Raw genomic sequence first — 7500 nt, 5'->3', positions numbered from 1 at the left:
CCCTCGTGCAATTAACCGCGAACCTCGCGGATTCACATGTCTACCTTCCTCCCATCTCACACGCGCCCACCCCCGCGCCGAGGCTCTCACGCTCCTCCACACCCATGCCCGCGCCCCGCACACTCCCCAGTCCGGCAACACAGTCACAGGCCGCCCTATCTGTAAAGCTGCCGCCGTTCACACGGGAACCCAACAACGTGGCTGTACAGGGTTGAGAGTCAATTCAGGATAGCGGACCTTACCGACGAAGTGCTGCTGGCTGACACAGTCCTTAACGCCCTGCCGGAGGAAGTATATAGGAAACTCGTCCCGCGAGTGTCCACTGCATGCCCCCTCACATACCACATCCTGAAGAAGGCCCTTGTCGAGACGTGCTCCCTACTAATCGCCGAGCGGGCCGCCCGCGCCATTGACCTTGCCGTCAACCCGCGGCAGGATCTGAACACGGTGGAGTCATGGGGCATGATCGAGGACCTGCTCTCACTCCCAGACTTCGACAGCAGCAAAAAGCAGCAGGAAATAAGCCTGTTGCTGGAGATCTACCTTCGCCAGCTCCTCCCGGAGGTCCACACCCATATTCCTCACCCCTACACCATGCCCCTTGACGTCCTCATCCAAACAGCGCAGCACCTGATGGACTGCGTGAAGGCAACGAAGTGGTTAACAGCGCCCACACCACCAGTGAACTCCATCCAGCAGGAAGAAGGCGCGAAGCAGGAAGTCAACGTCGTCACCAGGAGGCGCCCACCGCCCCACAACAAGTGGAGTTCCCTGGGCCTGTGCCACTACCACAAGCGGTTTGGCAAAGATGCCCGGAACTGCCTGCTGCCCTGTTCATTTGCCCATTCAAAAAAACGGGGGAGTCGGCGGCCAGCAGGACAGACCGCCATGGCAGCCGAAAAACCCAGGGGCCCAGAATCACTAGGCTTCTACGTCCGCGACACTGTCTCCAGCAGGATGATGCTGGTCGACACGGGGGCCATTAGATCGATCTTCCCAGCATCCAAGGAGGGCCTTAAGCAGGAACCGGATCCGGCTGCCTTCCTGACGGCCGCCAACGGATCCCCCATCCTCTCCTATGGCACCAGGCCCCTGTCGATCTCCATCCTTGGCCGGAGTTATTCCTGGGACTTCGTCGTCACGGATGTAGGGACCCCGCTCCTGGGTGCTGACTTCCTTGCACACTTCGGGCTGGCAGTTGACGTCGGGCGGAAGCGCCTCCTCGACACCGACTCCTGCCTGTCCCTCCCGTTGGCAATGGGACCCAAGGCACCCACCATCTGCTCCGTCGCCCCCCACCAGTATGCACAGCTGCTGACGGAGTTTCCAGACGTGTTCAGGCCCAAGCTCCGCCAAGTCCCCGGGTCCCCAGCCAAACATGGCTTATACCATCATATAATAACTAAGGCCCCCCCTACACATGCGAAGTTCCAGAGGCTTCCCCCACGGTGCCTTCAAGAGGCCAAAAATGCATTCGAAGAAATGGAGCGAATGGGAATCTGCAAAAAGGCCTCTAGTCCATGGGCCTCCCCCTCCACATGGTGCAGAAACTGGACGGCTCCTGGAGACCCTGCGGCGACTACAGGCGTCTTAACATCGCAACGGAGCCCGACCACTACCCCCTGCCGAACATGCAGGACCTCACGGCCTCCTTTCACGGGGCTAAAATATTCACTAAATTAGACCTTCTAAAATCATGTTTTCAGATACCTGTCGTATCAGAGGATATACCAAAGACCGCCATCATCACGCCTTTCAGGTCCTACGTGTTCGCCTTCTCCACCTTTGGCCTGAGGAATGCCGGGCCGACCTTCCAGCGGCTCATGGACAGCATCCTCGGGGACCTAAAGTTCTGCGTCTACTACGTAGATGATATCCTCATATTCTCCAGGTCCCACAGTGAGCACCAAAAACACATCCGGGGAGTCCTGCAGCGCCTGCAGGAGAATGGCCTCCTCGTGCGTTTCGACAAGTGCACCTTCGGCGTCCAGAAAGCTGACTTCCTAGGCCACGAGATATCCCTGGCAGGTGTCCGCCTGCTCACATCCAAGGTCGCAGCCGTCACCAGGTTCTCCACCCCCACCTCTGTCAAGGCCATCCAGGAGTTCCTCGGGATGGTGAACTACTACAGGCGGTTCATCCCCGGGATCGCACACACCTGACGGAAGTTCTCAAAGGCCAACCAAAGTCCCTGTCGTGGGGACCCAGCCAGCAGCAGGCCTTCTCCCTGACGAAGGCCACCCTCGCCGAGGCAACCGCCTTGGCACACCAGGATCCCAGCGCCCCCCTCCAGCTGATGACGGACGCCAGCAACGTCGCCTGTGGTGCTGTCCTGGAGCAGGTCATCAACGGCGTTCCCCAGCCCATCGCCTTCTTCAGCAAGAAGTTCAACCCCGCAGAGGCTCGCTACAGCACCTTCGACAGGGAACTCTGCGCAGTGTACCGTGCAGTCCGGCACTTCAAGTTCCTACTGGAGGGGACACCCTTCACAATCTTCACGGACCACCAGCCGTTGGTTCACGCCTTCACTAAGCAGGGGGACGCATGGTCTTCCAGGCAGCAGCGACACCTGTCAGCCATCGCCGAATTCACCTGCTCCGTCAGGTACCTCCCCAGCAAGAAAAATCCTGTGGCAGCCGCCCTCTCCAGAGTCGAGATGAATGTGGTGCAGCTTGGGGTAAACTACGAAGAGCTCGCCAGGGAACAGATCGCGGACCCAGAAACCCCAGCCTACCGCACCGCCGTCACGTCCCTTAAGTGGAGGGACGTGCCCCTCACCCCCGGGGGCCCAAGTCTCCTCTGCGACATCAGTACTGGCCAGCCCCGCCCCTTGGTTCCAGCCTCCCACTGCCGCCAGGTATTCGACATCATTCATGGCCTCTCACATCCCTCTGGCAGGACAACGGCCAAGCTGCTATCAAAGAAGTTCATCTGGCACGGAGTGCAGAAAGATGCCAAGTCCTGGGCGAAACAGTGCCTGTAGTGCCAAATCAGCAAGGTGGGACGTCACACACAGTCCGGGGTAGGCGAGTTCCCGCAGCCAGAGCGGCGCTTCGGCCACATTCACATCGACGTCGTCGGGTCCCTTCCCCCATCAGGCGGGTCCAGATATCTCCTGACGGTGGTAGATCGCTCAACGAGGTGGCCTGAAGCCACACAGATGCCAGAAGCCACCACCAGCGCCTGTGCCGAGGCCCTGCTTTCCAGTTGGGTCAGGCGCTTCGGCGTCCCGGACTACATCACAACCGACAGGGGCCCTGCTTTCCTGTCCGAGTTATGGTCCGCCCTGGCTCGGCTGCTGGGGACAATGCATCACACCACCAAAGCTTACAACCCGGCGGCCAATGGCCTGGTCGAGTGGTTTCACAAGTCCCTGAAGGCGTCTCTCATGGCCCACTGCATTGCCGAGGATTGGAAATATCAGCTGCCGTGGGTCCTCCTCGGTTTGAGAACCGCCACCGGGGCCAACAGCGCCCCGTCCGTAGCTGAGAAAACCTACGGCGAGTCCCTCGTGGTCCCGGGCGAACTTGTGACAGAAGATCGCCACAACCCGTCAGTGCAGAGGCTCCACGATGTGGTCGGCAAGTTCGCCCCCTGCAAGCGTACATACACCGACAGGTCGGCCACTTTCACACCGCCGGGGCTGGCATCCACTACTCACGTCTTTGTCAGGGATGACGCCGTCCGCCCGCCACTGACCAGGCCCTACAGGGCCCCCTTTCGCGTGCTGCAGCGGAACAACAAGGCGTTCCTGCTTGCACTTTCTGGGAGGAACGATTGGGTTTCAATAGACCGGGTAAAGCCCGCCCTCCTGGAGGAAGACACAGACGTCACCGCAGCGCACCCCCTGCCCGGCCACCCTTCGCCGCAACCTGGCCCCCGTAAGCAGCGGGCGCGTGGCTGTCCCAAAAAGAGGCCGCCCTCACCCGCAGTCAGGCAGCCTCATGAACAGAGTGCTCCCCCATTGTCCTCATGCAGCCGTGGCACCCTTCAGAGCCCCAGCAGATACGCAGACTGGTCAGACGTGTCCCACGTCTTCTGGGGGGAGTATTTGTAAAGTCACCTACAGAGCCGTCAGCGGAGTCTCCATCGAACGTGTCATTCGCTAAGTCTCCGCTGAGCGAGTTTTCTATGGTGGTGTCCCATTTTCTTCGCCTATACAATTGGTCACACCTAACGTGCCAGGTCACGCGATTTCAATCATTTAAACTATGTATGTATTCGTTCACTTGTTGTCAATTGTGTGTCTTGTATTTCTTCTTTCACAGGCATCAAGATTATATCCATATTTGAATTCTGTCTGTTTTTATGTTGTAAAGTGTACTCGCTCGCTGTATATTATTGTTAATTATTATCAACCTCAGGTCACTCTCGTTCTCAATTTCTGTCGCGGCACGGCGCCAGTCTACCGCTATATAAACTGCCTGGATCTTGAATAAAGCAGCAGTCCTTGTTTACCTGCTCATTTTTTTTGCACCTCTTACAAACTAACTATCTATTTATAATACTGTATATCTGTCCATTTCTCATACTACCTTTTGGAGAGAGAGAGAGAAAGAAAGGAAGGAAGGAGAATTGATCTTCTACCCTCGGTCAGAAAAGTCAAGTAATTTGACGTATTTGGCAGTTCCATCCTCCCCCATAGCTTCAAAGCTTTGGGCAAAAGACAGGGTGTGGTATTTTTTTTTTTATTTAAATAATTTACTTTAAAAATGTATAAATGTTGTAATTACAGTATATTAATATTATTTAATCTTATTTGAAAATTACCACTTATTATGAGGTAAGTAATTTATTTATCATACAAACATGGTTAGTCCTCACGATCTCCCACAAATTTGTTAAAAAATTCTTTTGCTGTCATTCTCTCTCTCTCTCTCGCTCCTATGTCGGAGAGAGAGAGAGGAAAAATACTACTCACCCTCCTTTTAGTGTATGCAAAGCCCGTGAGGTACAAGCTTTGTGGTTGGTTAAAATCCCACCCTTCCTGCCAGTAGCATGCCATCAAGGAGGGGGAGAGGGGGAGGAGGGGGTTTTTACAAGTAGTTATTGTCTACTGTCAGTCTTTCTGGCCAATTGCGTATCGTCATGGAGAGAGGGAGTTGCAATGAGCTCTGTTATTAGCTACTTCTAATCCGTCAAGCCGATATTGTCATGAAACTTACGTCAAAATAATAAAAAAATTGTCACACACCTGATGATGGGATTTTAGTATATTTTTGTTTATATACAGTAATCCAAACTTCTCTGAAGGAGATATGCAGTACAAAGAGAGAGAGAGAGAGAGAGAGAGAGAGAGAGAGAGAGAGAGAGAGAGAGAGAGAGAGAGAGAGAGAGAGAGATATGGGCAGTTGCCCCTACTTAAATCTCAAGAGTGGAATTATTTGGGGAGAGAGAGAGAGAGAGAGAGAGAGAGATATGGGCAGTTGGCCTTACTTAAATCTCAAAAGAGTTAAATTATTCGTGAATTATTCGGGGAGAGAGAGAGAGAGAAAGAGAGATAGATATGGGCAGTTGGCCTTACTGAAATCTCAAAAGAATGAAGTTATTCGTGAACTATTCGAGGAGAGAGAGAGAGAGAGAGAGAGAGAGAGAGAGAGAGAGAGAGAGAGAGAGGTTGAATGAAGTGATTACATTGGTAAGCAGTGTTATGATTTAACGGGATTTAATTTAACTTTTATTGATATTTTCCTGTGGTTACCTTAATATTAATATTTTAAAATTTTTTTTCATAAAAAATGTACTTAGGCATGAAAATAAAATAAAAATCAGTCATTAGTGAATATTGCTAAATGAAAAAATCCACGAATGTGAATTTTTTTCCATTGTATGCTTTGGACCGAGTCGTCCAGTAAGTATGCATCCAAAATATTACGGTCGAGAATCATAGGAAAACCTTGCTTTTAATCCTTTGGGTGTCTAGAAAACAACGAATCCTGCATTTTTAATATTGAGTTTTTCATAATAAAAAACCCTCCAAATATTGACCATTCTGCCGGTTTGGATGCATATTTCTTCTGATGGGAGTCAGACAGTACTGTCGAAAATCGTAAGAAAACCTTACTGTTAATCATTTGGGTGTCTTAAAAACAATGTATCCTACAATTATATTGAGTTTTTCAACAGAAGAACCTCCATAATTTGACCATTCTGCCATTCTGGAGCCATATTTCTTCCGTCGGATTGGCATTGTCAGCGTCGAAAACCTGGAATATGCATTGTAACGCAGGAAATAATTTTTATGAATATATTTGAAAGGCGTAGAAAACTCGAACGTCGTAAGCTGAGCCTGTCATAACCCGGAGACTGCCTGTATGTGTATGTATATGTATATGTATGTATATATATATATATATATATATATATATATATATATATATATATATATATATATATATATATATATATATATATATAATATATATATATATATATATATTTATATATATATATATATATATAAAATCGTAAAATCGTCAAAAATCATAAGAAAACCTTACTTTTAATGCTCTGAGTGCATTGAAAACAATGTAAACTATTATTATTGAGTTTTACATCAAAAAGCCTTCAAATTATGATTATTCTGCTGTTTTGGGGCCATATTTCTTCCGTCGGATATATATATATATATATATATATATAATTTATTCTGATGAATATATTTGAAATATCGAACGTATATATAACCGTCGTAAATATATATATATATATATATATATATATATATATATATATATATATATATATATATATATATATATATATATATATATATATATATATATATATATATATATATATATATATATATATATATATATATATATATATATATATATATATAGCTTCAACTTTGCTGGCTTCACTGCATCGCGGGATTTTTCAGAAATATTCATTGAAAAATTAAAATTGAAAAGTACCCCCATATCAGTAGCCATATCGCTGAAAACAGCGATGTTTCATCATGTTACGTGAGAAGAACGGCTTGCGAGACCGACGCGCAAGGACTGGAAGCTTCGTATATACCAACAGGCACTCGGACAAGGCACGTGATTGGTTCCCGGTGCGAGATCGACCAATGAGAGCACAAGTGGATGTAACCCGTGAGCTGATTGGCTGCGCATCATCGTAGCATCACACAGCTTCTTCCCCTGCTTGATCCCTCTCGTTGCCACTCTTGTGCTGTAGATGCTCTCAAGTGTACTGTATCGCGTGCATTTTGGTTTGTGTGTTGAGTTAAAAGTTAACTTGTCGTGCCCTTACAATGCCTCCTAAACGCCGTGCCCCTGCAAAAGGTTCCTCTAGTGAGCCCAAGAGGAAGAGGAATATGATGAACATTAGTGAAAAGGTCAAACTTTTAGACATGTTAAAAGAGGGCAAAAGGTATGTTATGTAGCACGTTATGGCGTGAATGAATCGACAGTGCACTATATAAAGAAGGAGGAAGTTAACATCCGCAAAAGCAATGAAATAAGCTTCAATAGAGAAGCGAAATGTGTG

At 48.8% G+C, this 7500-nt stretch overlaps 1 protein-coding gene across 5 annotated transcripts in view; it reads left to right on the top strand.

The window, feature by feature from the left end:
* Nucleotides 1-7500, top strand: part of GatB (glutamyl-tRNA(Gln) amidotransferase subunit B, mitochondrial) — a 992144-nt gene that overhangs the window by 209414 nt on the left and 775230 nt on the right. The window lies entirely within an intron of this gene.

Source organism: Macrobrachium rosenbergii, chromosome 8, assembly GCF_040412425.1.
Source record: "Macrobrachium rosenbergii isolate ZJJX-2024 chromosome 8, ASM4041242v1, whole genome shotgun sequence".
Lineage (NCBI taxonomy): Eukaryota > Metazoa > Arthropoda > Malacostraca > Decapoda > Palaemonidae > Macrobrachium > Macrobrachium rosenbergii.
Note: the sequence above shows the minus strand (reverse complement) of the source record. Positions and strands in the feature narration are given on the sequence as shown.